Source organism: Narcine bancroftii, chromosome 3 (assembly GCF_036971445.1).
Source record: "Narcine bancroftii isolate sNarBan1 chromosome 3, sNarBan1.hap1, whole genome shotgun sequence".
NCBI classification, from domain to species: Eukaryota; Metazoa; Chordata; class Chondrichthyes; order Torpediniformes; family Narcinidae; genus Narcine; species Narcine bancroftii.
In genome coordinates, this window is record NC_091471.1 from 206,032,671 (window position 1) to 206,060,549 (window position 27,879).

Here is a 27,879-nt window from a genome sequence, read left to right on the forward strand (position 1 = left end):
TAGTTCAATATTTGATAAAAATTCATAAATTTTGTCATTTTTTTCCTTTATTTTCAGTTTGATATAATTATTTCTAGAATCTTTTAAAATTTTCATTAATCTCCAATGGATTAGATGTGATCTGGTTATTGTCTTTTCTTTTAGCTTGTTCTCTTTTAAGTTGCCAGGCCAATATTTTGTATGTGTTCTCTCCCAGTTCATAATATTTTTGATTTGTTTTTCTCTACTTTATATTTTTCTCTACTTTATATGTTTGTAATGTTTCATATTTTAATTTTTTCTCTGCCAGTTCTCTCTGTTTCTCTGTATCTTCTCTTTCTGATAATTCGAATTCTATGATTATTATTTCTTGTTCCCACTTCCCAATTATATTCCTTTTTAATTTTAGTTGTATAACTAATTATTTGTCCTCTAATAAAGACCTTCATTCCATCCCATAAAATGAATTTATCATTTACTGATTCCATAATTATCTCGAAGTATATTTTAATATGTTGTTCAATATATTCTTTGAAATCTTATCTTTTTAACAGTGTAGGATTTAGTCTCCATCTATATGTCTTTGGTGGGGCATCTTCTAATTCAATTGTTAATAACAAGGGAGAGTGATCAGATAATAATCTTACTTTATATTCCATTTTTTAACTCTTCCTTGGATCTGTGTTGTTAAAAATGTCTATTCTTGAATAAGTCATGTCTATTTGAGTAGTGTGAATATTCTCTCTCTTTTTGGTGTTGTTTCCTCTATATATCGATTAGTTTCATATCCTCCATTGCTTTTAGTTACTTTATTTTTATTATTAATTGTCTTCTATCTCAGTTAAGTGTGTTTCTTGCACAAAAGCAATGTAGATTTTTTTCTTTTTTAATGTCAGTAACCTCTTCCTTTTAATTTGATTGTATATTCCATTAATAATTAGTCATGAAATTTAATGTACCCACCTTATACCTCTTTTTTCAATTCTCTATCTCCTCAATTCTTCCATCTTTTTTTCAATGTTAAATTATTTTTTGCACGTTTCAATACACAACAATATGGTTAAAAAAACAAATGATCCTAGAAACCCTTACTAAAATTAACACATAAAATATTCCTATCCAAAATAATGAAAGATCCTCCTGTATTGGGTTGTCTTTGGCTCCTTGCCAGACAACCACAATTCTCTTATCTATTTGGGTTACAATAATAACCACAAGTATCAACAAATTTTGCAGGAACAGTTCTTTTCCTCTCACTAGCCCCCCTGCAGAGAAACACTATATATTTTCCAAAAATGTTGCAAAGCTTTTATTTTTCCCCTTTTTTTTCCCTTATCTTTTTTCCCCCTTATCTCTTTAATTTCTTTGTTTCTATCTTTCAGATTTTCTTTTAGTTCATTCACTTCTAATTCTACAGCTTTCTGACTTTCTTCCACTTCATCTGTTCTTTTTCCTATATCTGCTATGGCCAGCTCTAGATTTTACATTCTATCTTCAGCTTTTTCCATTTTTATTTTTATTGTGTTAAATTCTGTTGTTAAAATGTATTTTAATGTCTTCATTTGCTCATCAAAATAATCTCTATCTTTTTTACTTTCCTTTTTTCCATGTAAGTTTTTATCTTTTTCTTCTCTCTTTCAGTTCATCTCTTCTTGCCGTGATGTCATCTGCCTGGTTCTTTTTGTCAGTTCGTTTTTGTCTTGTTGCTGGGCCCCCCTCCCGTCAGTGTCTTTTCTGTTACGTGTACTGCGCATGCGTGATTCTTTGCGCATGCACGGTTGCAAATCTTTTTGTTGCTCAGTCAGCCATTTTTGTAGTTCGACTCGAGGAGGGCCGTGGCCCATCTGGACGTCCAACAGTTTGGGGGATTGAATGTTCTTTTTTAAAATTTTTAAAATTTTTCACATTATGAACCATATTAACCAAAATACACACATACATTTCCCTCTTGAATATACAGTGTCATTTTCTTCCCTTTTATTCCCCTCCCTTCCCTCCCTCCTTCCCACCCCCTCCCTACCCACTAAATGTTCAACATGTACAATACAATAAACCCATTAAACAATGTCATCACACAATGAAAATAAACAAGAAAATTATGTCATCTACTTTTACACACTGGGTCAGTTCATTTCGTCTTCTTCTCATTCTGTCATTTTAGGGGGTGAAGGTCCACGGTAGGACCTCTCTGTTGTGTTCCATGTACGGTTCCCAAATTTGTTTGAATACTGTGACTTTATTTTTTAAATTATACATTATTTTTTCCAATGGAATACATTTATTCATTTCTATGTACCATTGCTGTACTCTCAGGTTCTCTTCTGATTTCCAGGTTGACATTATACATTTTTTGACTACAGCTAAGGCTATCATAATAATTTTTTTTGTGCTTTGTCCAAATTGAGGCCTAGTTCTTTACTTCTTATATTACTTAGGAGAAATATCTCTGGATATTTTGGCATGTTGCTTTTTGTGATTTTATTTAATACCAGATTTAGATCTTCCCAAAACTTTTCCACTCTCTCACATGTCCAAATTGCAAGTACTGTTGTTCCCGTTTCCCTCTTACAGTGAAAACATCTATCTGATACTGTTGGGTCCCATTTATTTAACTTTTGGGGTGTGATATATAGCCTGTGTAACCAATTATATTGTATCATGCGTAACCTCATGTTTATTGTATTTCTCATAGTTCCGGAGCATAGGTTTTCCCATTTTTCATTTTTTATCTTTATGTTTAGATCTTGTTCCCACTTTTGTTTGGGTTTATAGCTTATTTCATTGTTCTCTTTCTCTTGCAGCTTGATGTACATGTTTGTTATAAATCTTTTAATTATCATCAACTCATACCTCTTTTCTTTGTGTTGTTTTCCTGTCATCTTCTTTATCTGTCTCTCTGGTCTTTTCCTTTTTTGGTGCCATCTCTTGAGTTTTTTTGGTTTCTTTATCTTTCAGACCTTCTATGTTTTTTCTGTCCAGCTTTGTTTTTTTCTTTTCTCTGCAGAGGGCTATTCTTCTCCAGCCACTACTCCATTGGTGTGATGTCACCCCCTATTTCCTTCCATAATAGCAATATTTTTTTACTTGATTGTTGCAGAAACTCTCATCATCCTGAAGTTTCTTGACAGGAAGAGCTTCTTTTAAATTATAGCTGTCTATAAAATGAATTTGGTGTGCCGACTGCTTGTGGCATTTTGCTCTTGTTCCAAATGGTAGTTGTGGAGAGAGGTCACTGATGATCGCATTAGGAAAATCACTTGAGTTGAAACAAGGAACAGAAATGACATGGTCACTGACAGAAGGCACTCGCTGAGTATATAGTATCCATCTCATTCACGTGTTACCCCCAGCATCTGGGTAAGTCCTGTTAACGAGATCTCTCCGTGCCAGCCACACAGGGTCCCATTGAAATAAAGGAAATTGGAAAGAGAGGATGGAGGGAAGGAGAGGGAAATTGAGAGGGAAGGAGGAATTGCAGGGAAAAGGGAAATCAGGATGGAAGTGTTAGATCCTGCAGTGATCCCTCAAATCACAAAGTGGCCCAATTGAACCAATTACAAGGATGTGTTTCTGCAACAACAATCACAAAAGTCAAAGATTCTGTGATCGTCATCAAAGCAGGTTGTTTTCTAAGTCTATTTGAGATCTTTATGGAGGACAAGACAAACAATGCCTCATTTGGGATCCTTTAAAATCACCTCTTTTACACACCAGCTGATAATCATTCCGCTGGTGTGTACATGTACAGTGTATGTTTTTGCCTTTACACATTGCTCTTTTATTAGTTGAAGCAGGAGATATGGAAGGTCACTGACTTGCAAAGGAGATGTCCTTGCAGGTTGGCTTCTAACTTTAGAAGGCCTGGGTTTGGACTGCACACTTTCAAGTCAGACAATAGGTCTGTGATCCATGGAGAGATGCCTTTCCTTCTGTGCCCCTTCTGTGCTCTGAGCAAAGCTGTGTCCAAGACCAGAGCTCTATTCCCTTTGATATTCTACAAAAGTTTTGGTAGGCCTGACAGTGCAGTATTGTGAGTCCCTATCATTCTTTTTCTATTTCAATACCTGTTTGTGACCTTGTTTTCCTCAATCGTGGCTCCCTGCCCATCCTGTCTTTGGTCCAGTAGCCCACCTCTTCAGTACACATTGCCAGTTTTTGAGCCGGTGGTTGGGAGTCAGATTGAGTCCATCACATTCAGCTTAGCCATTATTGCATGGACTGATTTGGTGATAGGTAGTGAGGAGGCACACAGGAGACTGCAAATGTTGGAATCTGAAGTCAAACACAATCTGGTGCAGGAATTTAGTGGGTCAAACAGCCTCAGTGGAGTCAATTCTTGATGAAAGGTTTCAACCAAAAATGTTGACCATTCGTTTTCTCTCACCGATGCTGCTTAACCCGCTGAGTTCCCCCAGCAGAGTTTGTTTTGAACAAGGTAGAACCTAAGAATATTTGGCCCATCAAGCCTGTTCTGCCATTCAATGTGATCATGGCTGATCTGTAGTGAGAGAAGGGCTGAAGGTGAAGCAATTGTTCACATGGTTTGTAAATTGGAAGACCCTGTGGGATGTGATGAAAGGGGACTGTGAGGAAGGATTAAATTTGACCATAACCTCATCTTCTCTGTGGTGCTGCTCACTCTGTGTTCTGGCAGCTGGTTCAGTGCTGCCCACATTTCTTGCATCTGCTTCTCCTTCTCCTATACTAATTTGTTGCCCTTGCACTGAGCGTTGTCTCTGACATTGAAGAAGAAAGCAATGTGTATCACTGAACGACAGAACCTTTGTTTGGGTAATGTGCCTGCCATGCTCGAATAGCTGGTGAATTGAACAGATATTAGATGAGAGTTTGTGCCTTGATCTGGTAATAAGTATAAGCGGGTCCAGTTCACCTATTCTTTATTAGCTTTTGGTCTTGTATGTTTGAATGAGATTGTAAGCAGAAGAATGATAGGCATGTGTTTCACAGAGATAGGTGTAGATTTAATTTACTGATTTTGACTGCAACTATGAGTTCAGCAGACTCCTTTGATACAACAATGTCCCAGTGGCTGGAATCCTTATATTATATGCAAATGAACTTCAGACATAGGAGCAGAAGAGGGCATTGGTTCCTCAAGCCTGTTCCACCATTGTTAACATGATCATAACTCTGTTTCTCATCCACCCACAATAACCTTTCATCCTGTGCTTATCACAAATCTATCTTCACTAATCAAAGACTCTGCTTCCACTACCCACAAGGAAGAAAATGATGAAGACTCACAATCCCCTGAATAAGAAAAAAAAAACCACCTCTGGTCTCTATGTCTAACTTCTTACACATTTCCAATGAAGCCCCACATCAACTTGACGAATGATAGCTCATGTTTGCTCGAGGCACTTTGCAGCTCTTGGGATTCAATATTGAATTTAGCAACTCCAGACCACCAACTTTTCCTGTTTGCATCAAAACTGGCCAATTTTAATCTCAGCTCCTTCACCTCTCGCATTAGTTCTTTCCCTACAAAGGCTCACTGAGTATTTCTAGCATTCTCTTTTATTTCAGATTTCCAGCCACAGCTATGTTGCACATCCCATCATTTTGCCTTCAGCCTCTCTCCATTTACACTTCTCCAGGGAGGACAGCTATAATCGACGTGTACTGCCCAGCCTCTCTTAAATGGCATCAAGAACATCCATGTCCCTCGGACAATCTTAGTCTGCACCCATTAACAGGACATTCCATTTGTACTTCCAACTGACTCCCACCACCCACTTCAACTTAAAACACATTTGATTTTTTTTTCACTTTTCCAGTTCTGAACAAGAATCTTTGACCTGAAATGGCAATCCTCTTTCTTTTCCCATATTTGCTGTTTAATCTGCTGAGTGGTTTTGTTTCAGATTCCCAGCATCTGAGGTTTTTTGCCTTTTGATATTTCTATTCTAGATTACATTTAGTGAGGGTAGTTTGGTGCAACCGAATGGCTTGTTTGGCCTTTTTAGAGGACAGTTTAGAATGAATCACAATGTTGTGGGTCTAAAGTTGAAGAAAGGTAAGGTCAGCAGATTGTCCTTTCATAACTCGTTCAGAGTAGGGATGAATCATTATGATTTTATGTGTTGCTAGGACCACTATCACCAATACCAACTTTTACCACTCTACACATCTCCTGCAAACTGGCTGACTTTAATCATCCTGGTTAAACAACAATAAATCTGTAGATTTTCATGATGGAAATGAATCAGCAACATAGTTATTGTTGAGAGGTACCTAAAATTACATTCAAAAGGCTGCAATACCTCGTTTGGATGCAACTTATAAGCTAGGAAAAAACCTTGTTTGCTGGAGAGCCATTTCTTAGGGGGAGGGGAGGTGGGGGAGGGTGTTTCAGGCAGTGCTGCGCCGCTGGGAGGTTCAGGCAGTGTGGCGGAACAGAGTCGGCCAGCAGATGGTGAGTGGGGAAGGCAGGACAAAATGTCCAGCTCCAAGCTGTGGGCACCAAAATGTCCTAGACCCAGAGGAGTGTGATCATCCCTGGTCCTCCTGAAGTCCACAGTCATCTCCTTTGTCTTGTCCACGTTGAGACTCAGGCTGCTATTCTCGCACCATAGTACAAGATTTTCCACCTCTTCTCTTTAGTGTGACTGAGGTCAACTACCATTGAGTCATCTGCAAAATTGATGACACTCTTGTCACTGGAACTGGCATTGCAGTCATGAGTCAGTAGCATGAATAAGAGCAGCTGAGCACGTAGCCCTGAGGTGCTCCAGTGCTCAGCACGGGGGTGCTACATGTTCTGCTGCTGACCCAAACAGACTGCGTTCTTTCCATGAGTAAGCCCAGAATCCTGTTACAGAGAGGGGAGCTGAGTCTCAGAGAGGACAGCTTCTCCACCAGCCTCTGGGGTACGATTGTATTAAATGCCAAGCTGAACTCAATGAAGCAGCCTGTTCATTGGAAACTTGTTAGAGATTAAGTACAACACACCATCAAACTACAGTGACAAAGTTGTCAGAGTGACATCACTACATTCTTTGACACAAGTCCGTACTGGGACTAGATTTGTTATGGATCCATTCATTCAGATAATGGCTTGTATATTATCATTTAATGAGCCGTATTAGAGAAGGGTGCTCCACAATCCTTCTCGACTGATGGATTCAGTGTCTTGGGATTACACAGGATATATGTCGTTAAACAAGCCATTCGACCCATTGAATCAATGTTGCCATTCATGTTCCAGTCAAACCTCCTCTTGGATTTCCTCATCTATGGTATTTACAAGTTCCTGTGTATCTACATATCGAAGGATCCCTCCTGAAGACAGCACAATAAGAAAATCACAAAGAAGGCATGCCAAGGCCTTTACTTTCCAAGGAGTCTGAGAAGATCTGCATGTTGTTGAATATTCCATTAAACAAGGCATGTGTGGAAAGTATACTGACTGCATCATGATCTGATTTGGAAATTTGGAAACAGAAGGTTGCAGACAGTGGGAAACCTAGCCAACTCCACCATAGACAACAACCACCCCATCCACTACCTTCAGGGAGAAGGTACAAAAGTCTGAAGTCTAGTGCATCTAGGTTCAGGAACAGTGCTTTTCCAATGGCTATGAAGATCTTGAACCTCTCCGTTACCCTCACTATTCTATTATATTACTCTAGGAACACTGTCTGCATTGTAACAATCACACTTCTGCAGTGCTGCAACAATGAACGTTATCCTTTTATACTTATCATCTTTACCTTTTCTCTCATGGAGCATTGAGGTAATTTAATTTATACTTATTGTTTGTTTTTGAGTTTTAAGTATCTGTGCTGCTCCAAGCAAGATCTTTGTTGACTCTGTACATTGTAGTTATGTATAAGATAATAAACTCTCAGTTTATATTGTCTCTTGGTTATCTCTATCAGCAGTATGGAAGGCTGATATGCAGCCTATCCTACTGTTGTTTTATTTATTATGTTTATAAAATATATAAGTATTTTAATATTTTTGATATTAATTTTTAATTTTAATTTACTCTCCATTAAGCTCATGCTGGGCGCCGTGTACCGTTTTCCTTCTAAGGGCAATATTTTCCTCCTGAGCTCTGAAGTTAATACAAAACTCCATGTAGGATTTGACCAAGGTCCAAACAGAATGAGTTGCAACTTCCTTATTTTTGTGCTCGACTTTTGTACTTATTCTTTTGCGTTTCTCTGGTAAATGTTACCTAACCTGCAAGCTGAGGTGAACTGTGTAGGAAGGCCACAAACCTGTGAAGGAGTGTGCTCAACTTTCACTCCATTAATTGAAATCTGAAGAAAGTTGGGTTGTTGCTATGTTTTGGGAATTCAATCTCTTGCTGTGTTATTTTCTGCTCTATAGTCATTCAAGGTTACTGCTTGTGTTCAAGCATGAAGGAAAAAACACTTATTCTACTGCTTTTTCAGGACTAAGAATTCCATCAATAGATAATATGAGGTGAACCCTTCACTCTGGTTTGACCACACATCTGGATAAAAGATCTGGCAGAAATCATATCATTCTGAAATAGGGATTAGTAACTTTCTTTCACACTCCTGGAAGAATAAATTCCATTTATTTAAAACAATGCTCCCAACTACTTCAGACAATGAAAAATAATAAAACTTGCATCAGACAAAATTGAAAATGTTAGATGAATGTATATGCAAAAAAAATCATTTACTAGATCAATTACTGCACTAAAAAAAGAAAATGTTTGTTGGGGAAGAGTGAGAGAACAAACAAAAACATCTGAAGGAGGTTAATGCACAGATCTGGCAGATGGGTTTCCATAATAACCCTAAGGGACTAAAGAGAGGCATCTTTAAAAGGCCATACTGCTGAATCTTCCTGATTCTTCAAGTCAAGCCCTCTCTGAAATGTTTGGGACGTTCTTACCAGTAGAGCAGTATCCAGGAATCTACTTCCGAGGCCTGCAAATTTGCTTTGCCCAGCCAGGGTACTTACCCATTTTTTAACATTTTCATCAATTTGACATTGTTGACTGCAGTAAGTAAGAGGACCCTTCTTTTTTTTTTAAACCAAGCACAGATGTTGATATCCACTGTGTTGACCTTGGTCAGCTCTTAACACTTGGAATGCAGGTGCTACGGGGGAAGGGACTGCGTAGCCCGTGACTTGACTCAGCTTCATTCCTGAGATCACAATGATAGCGGGTTGTCAGTATTTGGCTTCTGATCTCAATCTTTCAGCGTTTCTTCTTGTAAATGTCAAAGTTTTATTCAAATTCACAATGGACTGTGGGTTATGTTGGACAATATGTCCCCATCTGAACTTTATGAGAAGCTTCAGTTTTGAATATATCGGTCTGTCTGGCAACTTCCAATCCTGTTTTCTAACTAGCCACCTGTAGCACAATCAATTAGACCTGAAGGACCAGAAGTCAAGATTAATAGGCTTTAATTGCTATAAATATACAGGCATATCTTACATGCTGTTGGCATATCTTACATACTGAGGGAGGGGATTGGGTGGTACTGCCTTTATTAGGAATCCTGAGGGGGATGGGTTACAGTATCAGGGTTGGGCTAACCAGTATAATGCATGTATTACAGTGTTCCTCCACACCACCTTCTGAAATGGGCTAAGGAGCTGACTAATAATATTTGTAAGTCAACAGGAGCACACAGAAGACTGCAAATGCTGGAAACTGGATAAACTCAGTTAAGGAGCAAGAATGTAAAAAAAACCAATGGTCAACATTTCATCAAGCCTGGAAATGTAGAGATGATGTCTATGGGTCAATTATCTTCCCAATTGTTCATCATTTTTTTCCCATGAACATGTTACAAACGAAATAGACATTAATCAGTGAATTTTCTTCTTCCCAATGGCTTAATCACCTTTTTCATATGAACATGCTGCAAACGAAATAGACATTAATCAGTGAATTTTCTTCTTCCCAATGGCTTAACTACCTTTTTCATATGAACATGCTGCAAACGAAATAGACATTAATCAATGAATTTTCTTCTTCCCAATGGCTTAACCACCTTTTTCATATGAACAGGCTGCAAACTAAATAGACATTAATCAGTGGATTTTCTTGCAAACCTTCAACTGAAATTTACCCTATTTAAAAACTATCAGTTACTATATTAACAACTAGTAATAAATGGTGACCTGATGATTTCCTTCAGCACTCTTGTGTATTGGTCTAGTTCTCCATATTGGAAAACTCATTGTTTACCTCCATTTTGCTGCTTCATTATGAAGTGTCTTTAATGGATGCCCTATCCTAAAGGAGATTTTCTCCTCTCTTTCACGGGGGTTCCATGAAAAAGCCTCTCTCATTGCTCTCCTCTTTTTAAAATATTTTTATTGAATTTAATGTACAAATTCTACATACAAAGTTATCTAATAATAACAAACACAGGTCATATCATATACATATCACATATTAAAAATATAATGTAAATCAAAAACCTATCCATAATTGTTTATTTGACTTGTTTCTTTAAGACATCAAATTCTATAAATATGGTATTTAACAGTTTATCTCTGTCTCATAATATATTCCAGTATGATTCTGGATATAAAATAAATAAGACAAAATTAAACAATCCTTTTATATAAACAAAGGGTAAATTAGATCTTAATTAATGATATGATCCATGACAAATCATATTTAAACCCATGTTTTACTAATTAATCTAAAAAAAACAAAACAAAAATCCTCTGACTAATCTAACCCCTCTCTTGAATCAAGGTTAACTTGTGAAATTATAAAGATATGGATGGATACCAGACAGAGAATTTCTATTACATCCAGACTTATCAGAGCTTTCAATTATGATAGTATTCTATGAATGGACCCCACATCTTGTCAAATTCAAACTTTGCATCTTTAATGTTCTCTCCAATTTTCTCCAATCTTAAATAGGACATAACATCATATAACCATTGAGCATGAGTAGGTGGATAGTCATCCTTCCATTTCATTAAAATTGTTCATCTAGCTATCAACAAGGTAAAAGCTAAAATTTTGTCTTGATTTGAAATCCTCTTCCCGAGAAAAAACAAAGCAATGAAAGGGCATAGTTCTAATTTGATCTTTAGAATCATTAATAAAGTTTGAAAAATAGCTTTCTAAAATTTTTCTAAATTAGGGCTCTCCCTGCACATATGAATCAATGATTCAGAGATTTTACTCATTGAATCAAAATCTGCATAAAAATGAGATAATTTGACTTTGGATATGGGTATCCAATGCACCACCTTCAATTGTAACAAACAATGTCATGCACAAAATGAGGAGTCATTAATCAAGTTAAGAGTGAAAATCCAATCTTTGTCTGAAAATTATATATTCAAATCGTGTTCCAAATCATTCTTTATCCCAGTCATTGAGGCTGTTCTTAAAACTAATAAGTTATTATAAATAATTGATATTAATCCAGGCTGTGAAAACTGAAAATCAAAAAGTAAATCAAGAATATTTTTTTCTGAAATTCAAGGAAAATCAGAAAGCTTAGACTGAATTAAATTGCCTAACTTGTAAATATCTAAAAAAATATATTTATTAGGAAATTTAAATTTGGCTTTTAATTGTTCAAAAGAAATAGATGCCTCCAGACTTGTATGCTTATGTGAGTAGGAAGGAAAGGTTGAGAATCGCTGCTATAAAGCCAATTGTTATTGAAATGTTTTGCGTGAGAAAAATTGTCATTGGCCCATTTCCTTTGGAGATATGAAACCATGCACATAATGAGTCCATAAGATTCGATTAAAACAGTGGTTTTCAAACTTTTTCTTTCCACCCATATACTTCCTTAAGCAATCCCAAATTAATCACAGAGCACCTATGGCATAGGGATTACTTAAAGTGGTATGTGAGTGAAAAGGAAAAGGTTGAGAACTACTGGTGTAGAGGTTAGAGTAAAATCTCTAAAAGTCTCATTTATTTTAAAATGATCTGTAGTCATTTTACCATCTCTCATCCAAATCTTGTTAATTTGTTTTTTTTTAGCTGAAATTCCCTTCATTTGTCCAGCCAGTAATCTACCACATTTTTCACCATGAATATAAAAGTGGCTCCAACAATTGCTGTTCAATAGGATATGTAGAGAGAAGATTGAGTTTAGTTTTAAGTTCTGCTCTGCTTTTGTCTAATTCTGGATTTCTATCTTGAGCAACTTGCATATCAATTTGTTTAATCTGATCAATTAATTCCAACCTTTCTTTTTTGGTGTTCTTAATATTTGCTGTATAAGAAATAATTTGACACTGTTAGAGGAATTAAATCTAAATTAAATTTGAATATGTATCAAGTAAAATGTGTTCAAATTGCTTTGGCAATACCTACAAAATGTATTGCTATAACTTGGAAATCAGATATTGATTTGGGAATAGACAGATGGCATTGCAGAAGTTCAGAGTTGTATTCCACGAGAAAAAAAATTCTTACAATTTGAGAGATAAAAAATATAGACACACAAGTGACCTAGTGTCTTGACATCTGAAGTGAAAATGACTTCTCAGTAGACCCGCCCGTTCTGCTAAATCACTATGCCTCATGACTGTAATGGCTAATTGCCAGTAGATAGGAGGCTGTTGTATCTAGCTGTCACAAGATGGGAGCTGTAAGCGCTGGTTCTGCTCACTTCCTCTAATGTAACGCTACACTTTCATTGTATCGCAAACAATCAAATTAGCTATCAATTGTTAGCTACCTTGTTTGTCTAAAATACTGTTGTGAAGTACAGATGGAATATCTTGATTAATTAAAATAGAAACTCCTCTAACTTTAGCATTGGAAGCAGAATGGAAACACTGTCCTTTCCTTCTATACATTAACCTATCTTTATCAGAATTCTTAATATTTAAGTTTCTTAGAAAAAGACAATATCTGCCTTTAAATGGCTCTCCTTCTATTATCCCTACTGCTCTTAAGCTCTACGGCCTGGTGATCAGCCCAAAGGATACTGTGTGACCTGCTGAGTTCCTCCAGCTCTTCTGGGTATTGCACAAAAACAATCAAGTTGAATTGCAGATAATATCACAGAAGACTGTAGGCAAATCATGAAACCATGATCAGAAACAGTGAAGGCAGTTTCAAAAGTATTACACCCACATCATGTATAATTTCTTTCCAATTCATCAAATGTATAAAAATCTTTGTCCACCAATCCAGTGCTATAATGGCAATTGCCTTTGCATGGTTAAGATGGCTTAGTAGACAACCATTAAAAATTTACTGTGGCTGACTTTCTAGCATTTTACTTCTCATGCACAGCAGTTCATTTGATTGATTCCAACAGTTTTCCAACAGATTGTTGAATGCCCCTATATCCTGCTGGGTTTTGACATTCCGCAGGGTCTTCTCCCAAGCCATCTGTCATCTCATTTTCACTCTACATAAAGCACATTCCATCACTTGCCTTCATTGGTAACTTCAAACCCAAACATAGTTAAAGAAGTTGAGGGGGAAGATACAAGTGGCCAGTTAATTCATTCAAAACAGCCTTGGTCAGAGCAGTGCTATCAGGTGAAGCTCCTTGCCTGCTTTGATGGCTTAACTGAAACACATTTTATTTTAAAATGTAATTTTAACTGAATATAAAATTGTTAGTTGTGTATCAACTATGTCACAGTGCAAAATGAAAAATGAGAAAATGATGAGATGTGGTCGAGTTGAAGTTAAGTAAAATTCACTTACTCAAACAGTCACATGCAGCTTTGAAAACCCCGTGCATTCCAAATGACGTAATCGCGTTGTGATGTCATGATGTCACTCGGAACCTCCCGAGCCAGTTCGATTAAACCTCCGGTGAGCCACTATGCTGTGAACTGGAATTCACTGGTAGGGTGTGGTGCTGATGGCTGGCTCTGCCCCCATCTGTTCACTTATAACCCTTGTTTCCAGCCTAAACCCAGAACCCTTCTGAAGTCTACTTTGAGACCCTACCCTTAGTTATAAGCTAATAAAAGCGTTTGTTCTCCCTCCAGTCATGAGATCTTTTATTCACGCTACAATTTTATTAGTTTATTCCCTAACAATGGAAGTGCTACTCAAGTCAGAGAGTCTCTCTGTCCTCCAACATGGCTGAGGAGTTCACATACTAGCTACAGTTCACATACTAGCTACACTGCTTCCAGGCCTACCTGAACACAATCAGAGATGTCTTCCACGTCAATGAACTTAGGAGGTACGCACTCATTTCGAGGGTAGGAACAAAAGGGTTTGCAGTCATCAGGGACTGCTCTACGTATGACGCTGCCACCAAGGTGTTGAAGGCTAGGTAACTGAAGTCCCTGTCTTCCAAAAAATAGCAGAAGTATCTGTCCGCTAGGTACAGCGCCAACAGTTCCCTATCGAATGTGCTGTATTTTGTTTCTGGAGGGCAGAGGTGCCTACTAAAAAATGCTTGAGACTTCCATTATCCATTGCTGTACTGATCCAAGACCCCACCTACTGCTGCATCGGACGCTTAATAAAATTGTAGAGTGCATCGAAAAAACCAAAGACTTGTTGATCCAAACCAAGGCTTTTATTAACTAAAAGACTGGAGCATATCATAAGTAGGTCGACCAGCCCAGAATGACCTGGTCTGGCTAGAAACAATCCTTTAAGACCTGCCAGTAGGTGTGGGTACACTCTCAGTCAATCATAGTCATCCTACACTGTACATATACACATTGGAGATAGAATCTGTACTATCACATTCACCCCTTCTTTGAGAACTGACCCTGGGGTGGACAGAGGTTAGGGGCTGTACCAGTCAGGGGGCCTGACCATCCAGCGTGACTGCCGTGGTGCCGGGATTGGGGTCGCCAGAGTTGTGTCGCTGGGAGGCCCGTAGGGTGCGGCTACTGCTTCACTCAATTCCCCAATGGCATTATCAACAGTCTGGCCTGAGCTGGTAGGGTGGTGCTGGTCCCTCTGTTCAAGCACGTGACCTGGGGGAGAAGGAATTGGGGGAGGTTGGGTTAAAGGCACTGCTGCGCCTGGTCCGGCTTGGGCTAGGTCCCTCCCGCCCGTCTGGGTACTCAACGTAGGCATAATGCGGGTTCGCATGGAGCAGAGTCACTTGGTCAACCAAGGGTTCGTTCTTTGAGTACCGGACATGGAGTCATAGGAGGACCGGCCCGGGAACCGTGAGCCACACCGGTATGGTTGTTCCTGATTCGGATTTCCTTGGGAAAGAGAACATCCTTTCATGGGGGGTGGCATTGGTCGCGGTGCATAGGAGGGAGCGGATGGAGTGTAGGGCCCTAGTGAGCACGTCCTGCTAGTGAGAGATGGGGAGACCTTTGGACCGGAGGGCAAGCGTAACTGCTTCCCAGATGGTGGCATTCTCTCTTTCGACTTGCCCATTACCACGTGGGTTATAGCTGGTGGTCCTGCTTGAAGCAATACCATGCTCCAGAAGGTACTGCCACAGCTCTGCGCTCATAAATGAGGGCCCCCTGTCACTGTGGATGTAACTGGGGTACCCAAAGATGGCGAAGATGTTGTGCAGGGCCTCTATGACTGAGGAGGCAGTCATGTCCAAGCAGGGCACAGAGAACGGGAAGCGGGAGTACTCGTCGATGGCAGTAAGGATGTAGGTGTTACAGTTGGTCAATGGTAGGGGCCCCTTGAAATCCACGCTGAGACGCTCAAAGGGGCGGGTGGCTTTGATGATCTCCTTTGTCCACTCATGTTCTTTAGCATCGCTGGACATGAGGTCAAAGAGGGTTTTCATAATATGAGCTGCAGAGGGTAGAATGCAATGATAGAAATTAACCATCCTCACAAATTTCTGGAGTTCTTTAATGGTATTGGGACTTTGGAATTGAGGATGGCTTCCACCTTGTAAGGCAATGGAACGATACCCCAGCTGCTGATCTGATGTCCCAAGAACTCTATAGAAAACTGCCCAAATTTGCACTTGGTAGGGTTCACAATTAGCCTGGACTCTTGTAGGAGGCGGCAGAGTAAATGCAGATGCTGCGGGGGCTCTTTGTGGGAGTGGCTGGTGATGAGTATATTGTCAAAGTATATGAAAAGGAAGTCCACACCACACCCCACTGCACCAAACAGTCGCAGCATTTTTGAGCCCAAAAGGCATTGTCAAATATTCAAAGAAGCTGAATGGTGTTATGACGGCGGTCGTGGGAACATCCTTCGGGTTTACAGGTATTTAGTGGTACCCAAGCACCAAGTTAATTTTAGAAAATATCCTGGTCCCCATGAAGATTAGCTGTAAAATCCTGTATATGGAGCACAGGATAGCGATCTGCGTAGTAGCGTCGTTACCACTGTAATCCCCGCAAGGTCTCCAGCCTCCTGTGACTTTGGGCATCATATGTAGTGTGGAACTCCTGGACTATTAGACCTGCATATGATTCCAAGTTTCTCCATTTTGTTTTGCAAGACGCAACTTGTTGGGCAGCAGGCATCAGGCTTGGGCATGTAGAGCAGGTCCTTGGGGGAGGATGTGGTGTGCGACACCATGTTTGGATGTAGCAATGGGGAACTAGGGAGTGACAATGTCCGGAAACTCCGCAAGAAGTTTGGCGAATTTGTTGTTCGAATACTCTATGGCGTATAGGTGTGGAATGGGTAATTTGGCTTTTCCAAGGCGGAAAGTCTGAAACATTGTGGTTCCCTTTTAAATCCACTATCAGTGAGTGGGCTCTGAGGAAGTCAGCACCCAGCAATGGCTGGGACACAGCAGCAAGAATGAACTTTCATGTGAACTTAGTGCCATACATACGAATCAAACTGTGATTCACTTCAGTGAGTGCTGGTTCCACGTACCTTGTACAGGTGTCAAAGCCTGATGGAGGAAAGACACTAACTTCCACACCTGTGTCAACTAGAAATTCACACTGGGAAAGTTTGTTGCAGATGTAAAGTAAGTTAAAATGATGGCCATTTGTCCTAACCATTAGCAACAACTGGCCATGGCGTTTCCCAGAGTCAATTTATCCAGGGGAATGTGCATCCTCGTTGGCTGTACTTGTGAAGCCTGTTCCTTTGGGTGTGATGCAGCACTAATTTCTGTGGGCCTTGCTCCTTGCTGTTCCGCGTGCCATAGAATGTCTGCATGGGTGGACACTGTTCAAGAGTTATCAAAGTCCTTGTCAGCCAACATGAGACATTGTCTTTTGACATATGCTCTAACAATAACTGCTCAAAGAGCAATTAAGGTCTATGACCAGTCACCTCCAGGCACAGTCCCCCAGGCCATTGATATGGTGGAGCCGTGCAGCTCGTTCGTGCCGTGAGAGTCCATAAATCTAGAGAAGGAGGGCTTTTAGGGCTTTGTACTTGCCAAGACCTAGTGGGTCCCGAAGGAAATTCACTACTCAACTAGCCTTGTCCTGGTCGAGGGCGCTTACCACATGATGCTACTTAGTGGTGTCCACTTCTATCTTGTGAATGTGGAACTGCGGCTCAACCCGCCTGAACTAAATTTCCGGTTGAGTGGTCTAAAAGACAGGCAATTTGAGTGAAACCGCTGCATTGTCCATATTGGGTCCAAAATCCATGTGGGCCTGTCGGGGTCACCAATGTAGCAACTGTGTCGCTGTGCAAAATGAAGAATGAGAAAAATAATCAAAGGTAATTGAGTCGAAGTTCAGTAAACGTCATTTACTCAGTCACCTGCAGCTTTTAAAACCACCACGTGTTCCAAGTAACGTCACTCAGAACCTCCCGAGCCAATTCGATTAAGCCTCCGGTGAGCCACTAGAGTTGAGTAATATATGTTGATCAGCCGATTTCACTGTTCTCCACATATTTTTGCATCAAAATCACTGACACCAGAAGGTGGAGATGCACAGGAGACTGCAGATGCTGGAACCTGACGCTAAACACAATCGGCTGAAGGAACTCAGCAGGACATTTTATTTTACTCTGACTGCACAACAAAAATATGTAAACACATATGTTGAACTTTGTATAGCTAAGAGAGGGGACTAGATTTTATGGTGTAGCATAATGTAGCCTGGAAATAAGTGGGAAACAAAAATGAATGAGATCGACAGTGCTTGGAAGCACTGCATGGTAACAGGCCCTTTTGGCCCTTGAGCCAGTGTCACCCGATTAAGCCCAATGGACTTACAACTCCCAGTATATTTTGAACAGTGGGAGGAAAATGGAGCACCCGCAGGAAACCTACGTACAAGTTTCTTACAGACAACAGAAGATTTGAACCCCAGTCACTGGCTTTGTAACAGCGTTGCACTAACTGTTTCGCTATCCGTTCCACCCTAATACAGTACACAGTGTCATTAGAATATATAGTCTGTGGCTTTTCCTGACTTTCCATAACTTGCAAGTAAAAGTAAGGTGAACATACTGTGATAATTGAAAGGCAAGCAATCTCAAAGAAATATGCAAAAAATACACAGTAGTTGCAGATGAAAAATAGTTTGTCCACTTGTTTCTACTTCTGACCTATTCTGATTTATCTGATGTGTATTATGAGTACAGTTGTAGAATGTAGCCCAGTTGACATAAGTTTGATAATTAAGCCCATAACAACCAAACAGGGACCAAAAGAGGCAGGACCAGCAGTGACAGGAGCTGCAGGACCAACAATAGGGAAGGGAACCTGAAGAGTGAAGCCTAGGCCAAGGGAGATCATCAGAGAGGGGTGAAGCAGAGAGAGCAGCAGTGGAGGGGAGAATTTGTAGAAGTCTTTCCAGCAAAGGAAAACCATCAGAGGGATGATCAGAACTTGATGAACCCACTATAAAAGATTGACAGGGAGTAGACCCACAAAGAGATGACTAGTGGGAATTAGCAGTGTGCCGATTTAGCCCTGCAGGAGGAAATAATGCCCTATTTTTGTAATAACAAAATGTCTGTTATATAGTCAGGACAATGTGAACTATTTTGTAACCACGTAAGATTACACCCTTCTTACCGTAGTAACTGTAGAGCACCACTGTGTGTGTATGTGTGTGTGTGTGTGTGTGTGTGTGTGTGTGTGTGTGTGTGTGTGTGTGTGTGTGTGTGTGTGTGTGTGTGTGTGTGTGTGTGTGTGTGTGTGTGAACAGTTTCCTGAGGTGGTGGAAATTATCAGTAAATGAAGTCTCTTCTGTTATTTGAATCTTGGATCTCTAAGTTATTTAAGAAGCCCCCAAAGTAAAACAGAGTTGATCTCACCTGGACATAAAATATCACTTTTGTGAAGAAAAACAAGTTATCTGCCTGAGCAATATTCATCCTGGCCATTGTTTTATCAATACAATTCTGTCTTCTGTGGGAGCTGATTGTGTGTTCACATTGAAAACATGATTGGAGTGGTACTCTGTGGTAATCTCCTGAACTTAACACCTCTCAAAGCGTAGCAAGTCTGGGGGAGCCCTATACTGTCCACTGCTCGCCTTTGTTGACGTCTGTCTCTATCAGATCCAGCTGGTGCAAACCTGGATATATGCTCTTCCCAGTCTCATTCTGGTGCAGCCAACAAGGATTGGCAGTGAGTTAGCAAAATGCCTGGTGTAAGTTAATTGTTAGATCCAGAGTAGTGTGAGCAACAACTACCACCCAGTAGCATTAACTTCTACTGTGATGAAATGCTTGGCCAGAATTAACACGTACCTAAGCAAAGATCTGGGCCCACTACAATATGCTTATCGTCACAATCACTCCACAGGAGATGCAATATCGCTGTCTCCACACAGGTCTGAATCACCTCAAAAATATCAACTCATACATATGGCTGCTCTTCATCGACTACAGCTCGGCCTTCAATACCATTATTCCTTCAGTGCTGGTCAAGAAGCTACAAATCTAGGCTTCTGTACCCCCCTCTGCAAATGGATCCTTGACTTTCTCTTTGGAAACCAAAGTTAGTGCAAATTGGAAACAATGTCTCCTCCTCACTGATTTTCAAAACAGGCGCACACCAAAAATGCCTGCTTCGCCCAGTGCTCTACTCATTATACACCCATGACTGCGAGGCCAGGTGCAATTCCAATGCTATAGAGTCTGCTGTAGAATCACAAACGGCAATGAGGAAGCATACAGGAGGAAGATAGATCAGCTCGTTGAATGGTGTGATAACAACATCCTTGCACTCAACATTAACAAAACCAAAGAGATGATTGTGGACTTCAGAAGGAAGTCAGGGGAACATGAGGGCTCAGCAGTGGAGAGGGTCAAGAATTTCATAATCCTGGGTGTCAACATCTCCGAGGATCTGTTCTGGAGCCTCCATGTTGATGCAATCATGAAGAAGGCTCATCAGCCTTCTGAAGACTCTCATAAACTTCAACAGGTGTACCTTGGAGAGCATTCTGGCTGGTTGCATCACTGCCTGGTATGGAGGTGCTCACACCCAAGACAAGAATAAACTCCAGAGGGTTGTTAACTCAGCCTGCAACATCACAGGCACCAGACGTCACTCCATTGAGGACATCTACATGAGGTGGTGTCTTAAAAAGCAGCCTCTAGCCTCACCATCCAGTCTTTTCCCTTTTCACTCTGCTACCATCAGGAAAAAGGTACAGGAGCCTAAAGACAAGCACTCACAGCACAAGGACAGCTTCTACACCGCTGCCATCAGATTCCTGAACCAAAGAAACTGCCTTACTTTTTGTGCACTATTATTTTAATTTTTTTATTTATAGTAATGGTTACAGTATGAATGTTTGCTCTGTGACGCTGCCGTAAAGTACCGAATTTCATGACTTGTTCATGACAATAAATTCTGATTCTGATTCTGAAGACGTTTTGTTGGAAGTTGTCAGCATGAAGAGTGTTATATGATACTGTGTCTTTGGGAAACTTCCTATCTTTCATGTTGATGTGAGTCTAGATACTGCCGAGCTCTGGCATTTGCTCCTGTAGTGAGATAAAAACATTAGAAACAGAAGCAGGAGGAGGCCCATCAAATCTGGCCCATCAAATCTGCTCCACCATTAAATAAAATCATGGCTGACCCCACCTACCTTTTACCAAAACCATTAATTCCCCTATGATGCAAAACTCTACTCGCTATATCATAAATGTATTTACTGAGGTAGCTCCACTACTTCAATGGATATCCTTTTCTGTTGCTTTTCCACTCGATTTAGCGCCATTGGCAAACTTGGATACGTTACATTCCATCCCCTCTTACAAATCATTCATGTACCTGTATATTGTAAACATTTGCAGGCCTAGCTCCGTTCATCCAGCCCTCTTCTCACCACTGACTAGGCCAACCAGAGAAACACTCAGTTATCCCAACTCTGCCTTCTATTAGTTAATCAATTCTCTTTCCATGTAAATACACTATTCCCAACTCCAGGCATCCTTATTTATGCATATCAACAACACCCTATCAAATGCCCTCTGGAAATTCAAGTATACAATATCTACTTGTACTGCTTTATCTACTTCATTCATTATATCCTCAAAGAACTCCAATAAGTTTGTCAAACATGTCCTTCCTGAATCTCTGTTGTATTGGCCTGAAGGAACAATCTCTATGCAGATGTCTCATTATTTCTTCCTGACCAATAACATTAATCTAATAGATCTATAGTTATCTACCTTTTGCCTACATCCTTTTGAAACAATGACATGACACTTACTGTCTTCCAATCTGCCAGAGTCCAGAGAATGTTGGTGAATTTTCATCAATGCCTCCTCTATAACTTCTGCCATTTCTTTCAATATCTTGGGATGCATTCCATCAGGCACAGAGTTGCTCCACACCACCTGTTCAGTGATAGTGATTGTATCGAGGTCCTTCCCATGTAACCCTGACATCACCCTCTGGCCTGTTACCTATGTATTCCACTGAGAAAAGCTACACCAAATAGTCATGTGAAGTCTCGGCCATTTCTGCATTACCCAATACTAATTCCTTCTTCTCATCTTCCAAAGGACCTTCTTTCACTTCAGCCATCTTTTTCTGCTTTATATAATTATAAAAACTTTTACTCTCTGCTTTTATATTTTGTGCAAGTTAATTTTCATAATCTGTCTTTCCTTTCTTGATGACTTGCTTTGTGGTGGCCTGCGACAATTTCGATCTCACTATCAGCACCAAAAAGACCAAAGTAATGTACCAGCCTGCCCCAGGAAAGCCATACCAGGAGCCGGGTATCACAGTGAAGGGCCAGAACCTCCTTGCAGTCAACACCTTCACCTACTCTCTCGTGCAGTGAACATTGACGCTGAGGTCAATAACAGGATTGCCAAAGCCAGTGCCACCTTTGGGATACTCTGTGAGAACGTCTGGGAATGGAGAGGACTCAGCCTTACCACCAAGCTGAAGGTCTTCTGTGCAGTGGTCTTTACCACCCTCCTTTACACCAGTGTGACCTGGACTGTCTATAGCAGACACGCTAAACAGCTCAACCACTTTCACCTGAGGTGTCTCCGCAGACTCCTCCACATCAGGTGGCAGGCCTAAGTCCCCGACATGGAAATCCTGGAATGAGCAGCATCCACACCCTCCTGCTGAAATCCCAAGCCAAGTGGGCTGGGCATGTGGTCAGAATGCCAGACAGCTGATTGCCTAAGCAATTGCTTTACGGGGAACTGTGTCAGGGCAAGTGCTCAGTCGGGGTGGGGGGGGGGGGGGGGTTGGGGGTAGAAGAAATGTTACAAAGACTGCCTCAAAGCATCCTTCAAAGGCCTGGGTGTCGACATAATCATGTGGGAGATGCTTGCCCTTAAGCGTCCAGCTTGGCGCAGCACGATCACCACAGGAGCCTTTGCAGCTGAAGTCAGGCGCATCATCGAGGCACAATGAAAGCGTGCTGTGCGCAAGGCCCGAGCAGCATCACTGCCATGACAGCACCCACCTACTTGTGTTCCACATGTGGGTGAGCCTTCAGGGCCCGGATTGGCCTCACCGATTACATCTGGACCCACAGCCACCAATCTCCCATTTGACTTTCAAGCCATGGTCCTCTTTGACCATGAAGGATGAACAACAACAACTTGCTTTGTGGTTCTTTGAAGGTTTTAAACGTTTTCCCAATCTTCCAGTTTCCTACCACTTTTGGTGACAATGCATGGATGACCTTTTAATCTGACGAGCCTTGGTTCTCAGCCTAGGCTTGGTGGCCGGTTATCTCTTGTCCTATTGGGACATAAGGTGTCTCTGATGGGTGGGAATAGTGTAAATGCTTGTCTAATGGATGGAGAACATTTACTGAGGGAGACCATTAGTGACAAGAGTAGTACTGGCTGAGGATGAGGTTCAATTACAGTGTTGAAAAGACTGATAGTGATTTGAGAAAGTCTACTACAGGTGCTTATGTTTTTATCCGAGATCCTTGGGAGCAGACACTTCTCGGTATTCGGATTATTCCAGATTATGGAATTAAAATGGTAATGGTACAGATTTGTGAAAAACGTAAGCCCTTTTTATAGAGTGAGGCCACATTGAAGCTGGCTCAAAGAGCAAAGACACCCATAATCCCCATGCAACTGGAACCGCTCTGGGAAATACAGAGTGGTTCCAACTGCATGGGGAACTACGGGTAATGAACATGGCCATTGATCTCGCATGAAAACAATAAGAGGCTCACCCCACCAGGCTCCACCATGCCCTTGTCTACCTCCTTCCAGCCCGGCTCGACTGCTGTTGGGCTGCTTCCCATCACTGCCTCAGCTGCTGGGGGTGGGGTGGGGGTGAATTCACATTAACTGCTCCTCCCTCAGGCCTGACACTTGCTGCTGCTCAGACTAGACTGCTCCCCGGCGTCCCTCAGCTTCTCTCCCTCCGGCACCACTTCTCCTCAGTGCTTCTCTCCTCCTTCCTTCCAGGCCATGGAGCTCAGTACCCAGGTCCCTTCGCTCTCTGGCCCTGGTGGCTCAGCGGGCTCTGACTCTCCTTGCCCCCACTGGGCCTCCACACTCTTCGAGCCCTGTTCTCTCCTCACTCTCTCCCTGCTCACCTGTCAGAATTGCGCTGCTGCTCACTCCCCACTTGCTGCCCGAGCTGTGTTCTCTCCTTGCTCTCTCCCCACTCGCCATCTGAGCTGCATTCTCGCCTCGCTTTTTCTCCACTCACTGCCTGAACCACGTTCTCTCTAGAACACCTGAAAATATACTGTACATGCAGTAAAAAAAAATTTGTTTTTGGTTTTCAGAATCACAGATGGAGGGATAAGGACCTGTATTGAGAGTGTCCATGAAAGGTAGATGTGTGTGAGAAACTATTTGCTTCAGAAGGCAGTGTGAGGAGTGAGGATGATGTGCGCATCTGAACAACCCCAATCCAATCCTGATCTTAATCTAGAGTTCTCATCATTGCTGAGCAGTTAGTCACATTCCATTTTGGATCCACCAGCTCCAGCTATTACTCCCTTTGTGCTACTTTCAATCACAAAATGTCCTAAATCTCTTAGTCATCAAGCACACCGAGGAAGGTCTCTGTGAAGACCGATTCCCATCAGAACTCCATGGTAGCTTATCCAGCAACACATTCAACTTGTATGTCTGGCTCTTTACAAATGCCATGGTATTACTGCTGACCAGAGAGAGAGAAAAACACTGCAATTAAGTACTAATAGAGTCATGGTGACATAAAATCATACAGGAAAGAAACAGGCCATTTGGCCCAATTTTTCCATGCCAACCAGTGGGCACCCTTTAGTATTCATCGCATCACTCAGAGCCTGGCCTGTAGCTCTCTATGCCTGTGCAATTCAAGCACTCATCTAGATACTTTTTGAATATTGTCAGTGATCCAGTTTTAACTACTTCCTCAGAATCCAGTGATCACAGGGGATCAGAGGTGGAGAGGGTGAGCAAATTTAGTTTTTGGGAGTCATTATCTTGAAGGTTCTTTCCTGGACCCAACACATGAAGAAAGCACATCATCATCTCTATTTCCTCAGGAGTTTGTGAAGGTTTGGTATGACATCAAAAACCATGGCAAATTTCTACATGGGTGTGGTGGAAAATGTGCTGACCGGCTGCATCACAGTCTGATATGGAAACACCAATACCCCTGAGTGTAAAACCCTCCAAAAGATACTGGACACAGTCCAGGACATCACAGGAAAATCCTTCCCCATTATTGAGTACATCTACAGGGAATGTCAGAAGGCAGCAGCAATCATCAAGGATCCACACCACCCAGCACATGCTCTGTTCTCGTTGCTGTCATCAGGAAAGAGATATAGGTGTCACAAGGAACCACCAGGATCAGGAACAGCTGCTACCCCTCCATCATCAGACTCCTCAATGACAAAGTCAATCAGATACTCATTTAAGGATTCTTACTTGTGCTTTATTGATTTTCTTTCATTCTCTCTATATTGCAGTCAGTTTGTTTACATTTGTTATCTGTTTACAGTTCTTTTATTTGTTTACATTTTTACTCATGTACAGTTTATTTTTGCTCTATCAATTAATGCTAATTCTGCTGCGTCTGCAGGAAAGGGGAATTTCAGTGTTGTATGTGATGTCATGTATATACTCTGACAATAAATCTGAAATATGAAATCTGGAAATGATATCTGCTCTAAATTTCCCCTATACCCTAAATCAATTTCCCCTTGTTTTATCTGATATGGAGAAAGGTTTCCTGCAATGTACCCTGTCTATGTCCTTCATCATTTTATGTATCTCAATCATGTTCCCCTTAAACTTCTCTACTCTGGGGAAAACAGACGAAGCATCTCCAGTCTTTCCTCATAACTGAACTGCTCCATCTCAGGCAATATCCTAGTATATCCTCTGCACTCTTTTCAATCCTATCACATATCTCCTACAGCATGGTGACCTGAATTGCATTCAGTACTTTAGCTGAGATCAGGTTTTATAATGTTGGAAACTCTCTAATTCTGTATCCAATGACCTGATGAGAAGGCCAGTATCCCATATGCCTTCTTAAACATGTTGCCACTTTCAAGAATCTACGGACTTGTATTCCAAGGTCCCTCTGTATTTCAAAAATCCACAAAGCCTTACCATTCATGATGAATGTCCTAACTCATTGGCGTTTCCAAGTTGCACTATGTCTGGATTAAACAAGAAGTGGTTGGATTAAAAATAGCACATCTAATTTATAAATTTAAATGTAGACATATAGCTTGGTAACAGGCCATTTCAGCCCTTGAGTCCATGCTGCCCAATTTACACCCCATTAACCTACACCCCAAGTACTTTTTTGAAGGGTGTGAGGAAACCAGAGCCCCCAGAGAAAACACACGCAGACGCAGGGAGAATGTACAAATTCCTTACAGAGAGTGCGGGATATGAACTCTGGTCCGGTCCCGATTGGTGGGGCTGTAAATATTTGCACTAACCACTATGCCAACCATACCACCAGTATTGACACCCTTTCCATTCCCAATGTGTCTGCACATTAAAACCCAGCTCTTAAATTAGATATGTACTTGCAAAAAGTGTACCTCTTTTTTCCGAGTCGGCCAAGGATGCAGTGTGGGAAATAGGATTTTGCAGATTTTTAATCAGGACTTTATAAATCAAAGCTATAGTATCACTGGTGTAGAACGTCCAAATAACTCCTATTTAATTTCATATATTTTGGTTGCCATCTCCCATAGTTTTATTTTAACAACTTTATTGTTTCCTTTTCTTGCCCTATTTGGAGTAAGTAGGTCAGCTGATTTTAAATGTGTCTGGGCTACAATCCTATGCAGTTGCCTTTGCTCTCTTTATTGCCAGAAGAACTGTACTTATGAGATGGAAGGATGCTGCCCCTCCTACACATACTCAATAGTTATCTGATGTGATGGCATGCTTGGCTCTGGGAAAAAATAGATGCTCTACTAATGTAATGAATCTCAATTTTCTAAATTTATGGGGTCCTTTCCTTGATTATTTTAATAATTTATAAGATTATTGGATACCATTTTATGGTTTAGTTGTCCTTTCATACATTAATGGAATACTTATGTTTAATCATAACTTCACAAGGGAAGGGTTAGATTATTAGAATATTTTTTACTTTATATATTTTTTTTGGTCTCTTTCATAGGTTGATTACAGCTATTTGTTAATATTACATATACTTTGTTGGATATATAATATATATTCTTGTTATTACCTATGTATGAGCATATATATATATATATATATATATGTATATACATAAAACAATAAAAATATTGGAAAGAGAAACTTTATTGTTGGTATAAAAGTGAGACTTATGACTTTCAAATGTTTCCTAAAGACCATAAAATAATCTAACAAAATTAAAATCTTCCACCATTTATATTTCTATAGAAAAGAAAATTAAACAGTAAATTGAAGTTCTCGTGATTGAGTATCTGCCTGACTTAGGCAATCGTTTTTATGCAAACCACCAATGCTACTTCTGGTCCTCTGGGTATTAAGGTACTTTAGCATGCCATTTTAAAAATAAATTCAATGTTACTTTTAGCTCTCCTGTGTGCCACACACCAACTCAGAGTGTGAGCATACATTTGAAGCCCAGGCTCTGCCAACTCTGATGTATGAGGAAATATGAAGGCACACTGGTTTCTCTCAAATCATCAGCTTCTTCCTGGCAGAAAAAGTGCCTCATCAACAAATAACAGCTCTTGATGTCAGACTCAGGCTTAAAATGTGAATGTACAGTATGCCGAATCAGTCATGAACCCAGACTTGCTAGGATTGGCTGTGTGGCATTTAATGTTTATCTACGGATTTGCAATGAGTGTATTCCAAGAATATTCGAAAAATCTGATGTCAGAAAGAAAGCTTGATTTTCTACCCGTAGTGCTGGACATAGCTGACCACCATTAGTAGTCACCCATAATTATGCCAGTTATTGTCTTCTGAATTTGCTTTACATTTTCAGTGGTGAATGAAATGGAAACTCAAAGTAGAAAGGAGAATGTGAGATGAAACAAATGTTTATTAAACATGGATGTTCTCTTTGATTAATTTCTGATTGTATATCTGATCTTTCCTATTCCTTCCCTTGACTTCCATTGAACCTCGGGAGGAGTGTGCAATAG